Source organism: Paramormyrops kingsleyae, chromosome 7 (genome assembly GCF_048594095.1).
Source record: "Paramormyrops kingsleyae isolate MSU_618 chromosome 7, PKINGS_0.4, whole genome shotgun sequence".
In the NCBI taxonomy this organism is placed as follows: Eukaryota; Metazoa; Chordata; class Actinopteri; order Osteoglossiformes; family Mormyridae; genus Paramormyrops; species Paramormyrops kingsleyae.
The window spans coordinates 1,699,528-1,705,925 of NC_132803.1; positions in this window are offsets into that span (position 1 = coordinate 1,699,528).

The following is a 6,398-nucleotide window of genomic DNA, read 5'->3' on the forward strand; positions in this document are numbered from 1 at the left end:
ACAAAAAACAATTCTTTAGGCTTACATCAACCTCAACAGATTAGCATTAATTAGCAATGTTACTGAAACGTACTTTACCAAGACTTGCTTTACAAATTACTAATTTTGAATTAAACAATCAAATCTTAATCTTGAGATTAAGAGACAGGAGTACCAGGCTCAGCTACTCCGTGTCCGGGCTATGGAGATGGAGGCTGAGAAGGAGCTGGAGTTACGTCGGATGAGCATGGGCGACCAAAAACCGATGCCTCTCCCGCGTAAAGCACCCACACCAGGTACGCCTCCACCCGCAGCTCGCTCCGCCCGAGACCAGGCTGACGCCCAAGACGCTCCTAGGCCCAGTCCCCGGTCTCCCTTGAGCTCGCCTGTCTCCCCGGAAATTGGTAGATCGAGCTTTGATGTGAGCCGACACATCGGTCTTGTTCCTGTGTTTCGGGAAAATGAGGTAGACGCCTACTTTTCCATTTTCAAGCGCATTGCTATGACATTGAACTGGCCCAAACACCTTCACTGTTACTGCAATGTAAGCTTGTGGGTTAGGCACAGGAGGTTTGTTCGGCTCTTGCGTTAGAGCAGAGCCTGGATTACGACATTGTGAAGGCTACTGTGCTTCGAGCTTATGAGTTAGTGCCGGAAGCTTATCGGCAGAACTTTCGAAAGCTTCCCAAATCCGCCAGCCAAACATACGTGGAGTTCGCACGCGAGAAAGCCGTCTTGTTTGATGAGTGGTGTGGCGCCAGTGGTGTGCTTTCCTTCGACCAGCTTAAGGAACTGGTATTGCTGGAGGAATTTAAAAACTGTGTTTCTGACCGGATGGTAGTTTATTTAAATGAACAAAAGGTCGCTTCTTTGACCGAAGCTGCCACCCTCGCTGACGAGTTCGTTTTGACCCACAAAACTGTGTTTGCTCCGATTCCTTTGCCTCGTAAAACTCGTCCGATTATAACCTCCCCCTCGTCAGCGTCTCCACCACCCGTGGAGAAACGCGAGTGCTTTTACTGCCATGAAGTGGGCCATATCATTTCTGTGTGCCCTGCGTTAAAGCGCAAGGAAGCTCATCCAGCAGCTAGGAAAGTAAATGTTGCTGCCTGCCCCGACAGTTCTTCGCCCTCCTCCTCTCGTGTTGATGCTGCTTTCGAACCGTTTGTATTCTCTGGTTTGGTTTCGCTTAGTGAGACAGATGCTAGGCACCCTGTGACCATCCTGCAGGATACGGGAGCCGCGCAGTCCTTCCTCGTAGAGGGGGTTATTCCCCTGTCTGTCGATACGTACTGTGGTACGGATGTATTAGTGCAGGGAATTGATTTATGTGTGGCTGGAGTTCCCCTGCATACTGGTACTCCCGATTTCTCGGGATACGTGCGAGTAGCTGTCCAGCCCCAGTTACCTGTCCCAGGCATTACGTTTATTCTTGGGAATGACATAGCAGGGAAGAGAATCGTTCCTCTACCCGAAGTCGTTCCGGACCCCGTGCTCTGTGAAAATGATGTAGCGGTGGAACACCCGACGGTGTTTCCTGCTTGTGTGCTTACTCGTGCACAGCGGCGCCAGCTTGCCGACATTGACCTCGAGGACACGTTCATGTCTGTGCCGATGCTGGATAAACCCTCGAAGATTGAGTCTGTGACCCCTGATCCTAATCACTCTGTTCCCCCCCCTGAAGTTCCCTCTACTAAGGACGCGCTGATCGCGGCACAACAAGAGGATCAGTCCTTGGAACCCTGTCGTGTCTCTGCCTTGGACAAGCCGGACGTAAACGAGCACCCCACGGCATACTTCTTTCGCGACCAAGTCCTTATGCGCCAGTGGTCCCCACCGGACTCACCATTCGAGTGGGCCACGGTGTTCCAAGTGGTGGTTCCGCGAACGTACCGTGAACATGTACTGTCCTTAGCCCATGATCACCCGTGTTCGGGACACCTCGGTATTCGGGGACATTGTCCCGAGTTTTGCGGTATATTTATTGGCCGGGTGTTACTTCCGATGTGAAAACATATTGTAGAACTTGTCATGTTTGTCAGTCTGTGGGTAAACCCAACCAGTTGATTGCGCCTGCCCCATTGAAACCCATTCCTGCACTCGGTGAACCCTTCGAACACGTTATTATAGATTGTGTCGGCCCGTTGCCGAAAACTCGCTCAGGTAATTGTTACCTGTTCACTTTGTTGTGTGCTGCAACTCGTTACCCGGAAGCCATTCCCATACGTAGTCTTCGGACCCCTGTGATTGTGAAGAGCCTAATTAATTTCTTCACCACGTTCGTGCTCTGTTTGTTTTCTTGTGTTTATTATGTGGGTTTTGATTTGGGGTCTGTGTCTGTTAGTGAACCCTGTGGGTTCACTCATGTGTGGGGGGGTGTTACGTGCCGTAAGTTTGGGTTACGTGCCGTAAGGGAGATGTGCCGTAAGTTTAGGAGGATGCCTGCAGGTCCTTCGGACGTCCTGTCCACTCGCCGATTGGTTAACCGCCCCCTCGACTCCGCCCTCTGGACCTGACCCCGCCTCCCTTGCCCTCGGAGCAGTTTCCGGTTCATCGGCTGAAGAGATTGCCACTTCGTCCCTTCGTCTGCCCGCTACTTGCTTCTCGCCTGCTAGCTCGCTCTCCGTTCGCTTTACTTTGTTTGTTTGATTGACTGTGTGTGACTGATTTGCCCTCGACTTTTGATTCTCGCCTCGCCCTTACTTGTACTTTTGCCCTGGTTTCTGATTGCTTGATTGGTTTTGGACTTTCGCCTGTGTTTCGACTTCGCCTCTCGGTTTTCCCTTTTGATACCTTTGCCTTGGCTTGGTGTTTCGTGTTTCACTAGGTGTGTAGGGAGTGTTTGTACTGTGTTTGTGAAAAACTATAAAAAAAACTATAAAAAAAGACTCCCTCTGTGTCCCGTGTTCCCTTCTCCTAGCCCTAGTTGTCCTGTCCTCCCCAATCCCTCCTTCCCTTTCACTTTGTTGCGGTCCAACCCTAGACTGGATCGTAACATTACCACACTGAACTCTAAAGTTTTTTTTTTAACCGTTAAATTAGATTAATAAGCGAAGCTTTCTTGTGTCACTCATTTTTCAGTTTATAGGTATATGCGCCTGTCTATATATATATATATATATATATAGACATGAGTCCTCCTTCTAGCAGTGCACTTCACACCACTTAAAATTTCCCATTCCTTTAGACCAGTGGTTCTCAACCTTTTTTTGCAGTGGGCCGCACTATGTCCAAGTTCAAGTCTCACGGGCCGCATATTATTTACATATGACGTTATCAACGCTCAATAACCAGATATTATGTATCTAAAATTATTATAATTAGATGTATTATTATCATTAGAGAGTATAATTCTACTTACCATTAATGGGACACCTGATGTTGTCGGGAGCCGACCAATTTGGTGAAATTCGGCTCAAAAGGAGTAACAGCACAATGAAGTTGTGACTGTAAGTTGTAGTCTGTAGGACGCACGGAAACGTGACTTGATGCGCGTCATTGCCGAAAATGTGCGTTCGCAAATGTATGTGGATCCAAATATGGAAAGCACTTTTGAACTTAATAATCTGAGGTTTTGTCCAGAGATGTTTCGCCACATTTCTGCAACTGAGGATGACTGCTGCGCGGTTTGGCTGTGTCCTCTTGCCTAAACATCCATCAGTTCATCTTCGAGCGCGCGGCGAGGCAAACCGAAAGTTGCAGCCAAGTTGCAGCTGCATATTTTATTTGCTCAAAATCAGAAAAACGAGAGATGAATTTTTCTTGCATTTGACTGACAGTTTTAACGAATCGTTCTCGTTCTCACATCTTTTTTCTCCTCTAATAACAAATTTGTCCATTTTGATCGTTAGTTGATGACTGTTTTAAATCTGTCAGAGCGCGCGCGCTTGTAATTGTGTGCGTTAACTGTGTAATTGCATCAGTTCATAGTTGCGTCAGTTCTGCGCATATATGAATACATGATCACCAAAATGATTTTATGTGACAAAAATATTGTTCAAAGTTTGTTTAATACATTTATTTGTTTAATACATTTTTAAAAATGAATTGTAAAACCACTTATTATTATTTTATTTATTTTTAAATTTTTTTTCTTTTTTCACGTGGTCAGCATCGCGGGCCGCATTTGCATTTGTGACGGGCCGCATGCGGCCTCCAGGCCGCAGGTTGAGAACCACTGCTTTAGACGGTCACCTTTAGATGTCATCCTACAATTCATGAGGAGCTGCCAGATAAGCTGACAGTCATCTCTGCCATTAGAAATTAGTTTCAGCCCTCTGTCTGGCTGGTTTTTGGTCGTTCCCAGTGTCTTCTGTTTCACCTTGTTCTCATGTACTGCTGTGTTAAAAATGTTGCGCCTGGAAGCAGCCTACTTCGCTGTGTAGCCTTCTGCCAGCAGAACCAGGACTTAACAATGCAGATTCTTAAAAAAAATAATGGAGTGGTCTCTTAATTTTTTACCAGAGCTATATGTGAAAAAGTTCCAATCTTAAGTTCTCTTCTCTAGATTTAGTGGAAATCAACTGCAGTTGTACAATTCCATATATTTTGTCATTACAAAACCTGACTTCTGTACACTTCTGAATTTTGATAAAGACTTACATTTGTTAAAACTGGTCACGATTTTATGAATTTAATCCTAAATATTTTTCTGTCGATATTGTACACAAAACTAAGCCAGATGATATATTAATGGACAAAAGCTTGTAGGTTGATAAAAGAATATATGCAACAATTAAATGTTCTGAAAACATCAAAGTCCTAAATTATATTAAATAGTCATTTGTATTGCAAATATTTCAAAGATATAAAAATGCCTAAAATATTCCTTTTAAAAAGCAATTAACCAAAAATTGCAATTTCCAAAATTTGCATTTATTAATATATACACAAAAGTGAATTAAATTCTCCGTTGTTTCATCTTCATTCACATAACAACACTGATGTATGTTCTCCCTCATTAAGAGTCATTCCACCATCATACTGATGCCCAAAATATCATGCATAATAGGACTAAATGATTAACAGACCTGTTGCTCTGGCATCTTTGGTCAGGTGGTTCTGGCCCATCTGAAGGACACCACATCCGTAACCCAGGCACCAGTGTAAGGATACTGTTTGTGGGCTTCAGCTCGGCCTTTGACATCATCACCCAGGAGCTCCTCCACTCCAAACTCACCCAGCCCTCTCTGCCTGCCCCCACCTGTCACTGGATCAGCAACTTCCTCACAGACAGGAAGCAGTCGGTGAGGCTGGGGGGACTCAGATCCAGCTCTCACAGTCAGCACTGGTGCCCCCAGGGATGTGAGCATCAGTAATAGTGACGTGTCTGCATCTGTGGGTGTTTGTTCAAAGTTGACTTATTGACACTGAATTATTTGTGTTCGTGCCACAGACAGCGATTATTGGGGTGCAAGCACTAAGGTCTGAATAGAGTCTTTGGCCACATTTAACATCAAATGTTCAGTTAGAATGTCTGTAAATGAATGTGCATTAAGTATGGAAGCCCCTTGTGTGTGTGTGGCTTTAGAATATCTACATTACTGTACAAGGCCCTATGGACTACAGGCAGTACAGCATCACCACAAGCGCAACCTGTGAATTTTTGTCTGACTTGAGTAGCGGAAGGAATATTGCACCAATACACCAAATTTCACAATTCGCAGTCATATAGAAGGGTAATTTTCGCCTGCTAAAATTTGTTTGGGTGTTGTTAGCCATGTTTGGTGAGCAGACAAACTTTTATTAACCTGATTCAAAATGAACATACAAAAATGTGTTTTGGCTAATAACTGTGAATTGGTTTGCCTTCGAAAACAAATCTTGGGTCTACTAATACCATGGGATGTGCCCAGGCTGATCGATGGGAACTTTCACATCCACATAATTGATGTGGCTGTCATATTGGATTGTACTAAAAATGTAAGAATTTTCCATCTTCACCAGATATGTCAGAAATGATCTTCGTACCAAACTTCACAAGAGGTATCAGAGTGATTTTTGATTGCCATTGCCAGGATGTTCGTGTTGCAGTTGTTCTTGAATGTGTGTTAGCGTATGGTATATGATCTATGTTCAAATGTTCCTACATTCTTGTTTTTCCACTTTCTGAATATCTTTCCATGAGATTTACGCCATGATAGTCTGTTTGGCCACATTATTTCTGCCTGCACCTATATTATTATTATTATTAATTACCGTAGACTTTACCATCACTGCCCAGTTTGATCAATAATAAACATGACTACTCCCTACCTGGTCCCATTCAGATACCCCTGCAGGACTCTGAGCATAACCCATCCAGCCTGCAAACCCCCCTGATTCAGAGAGGGGCTTCCAGCAGCCTGGACCAGCCTCTGCTACAGCAGCATTTCATCATGTGTCAGCATGCGGTACCTGCCCTGTAGGTGCTGTTGAGT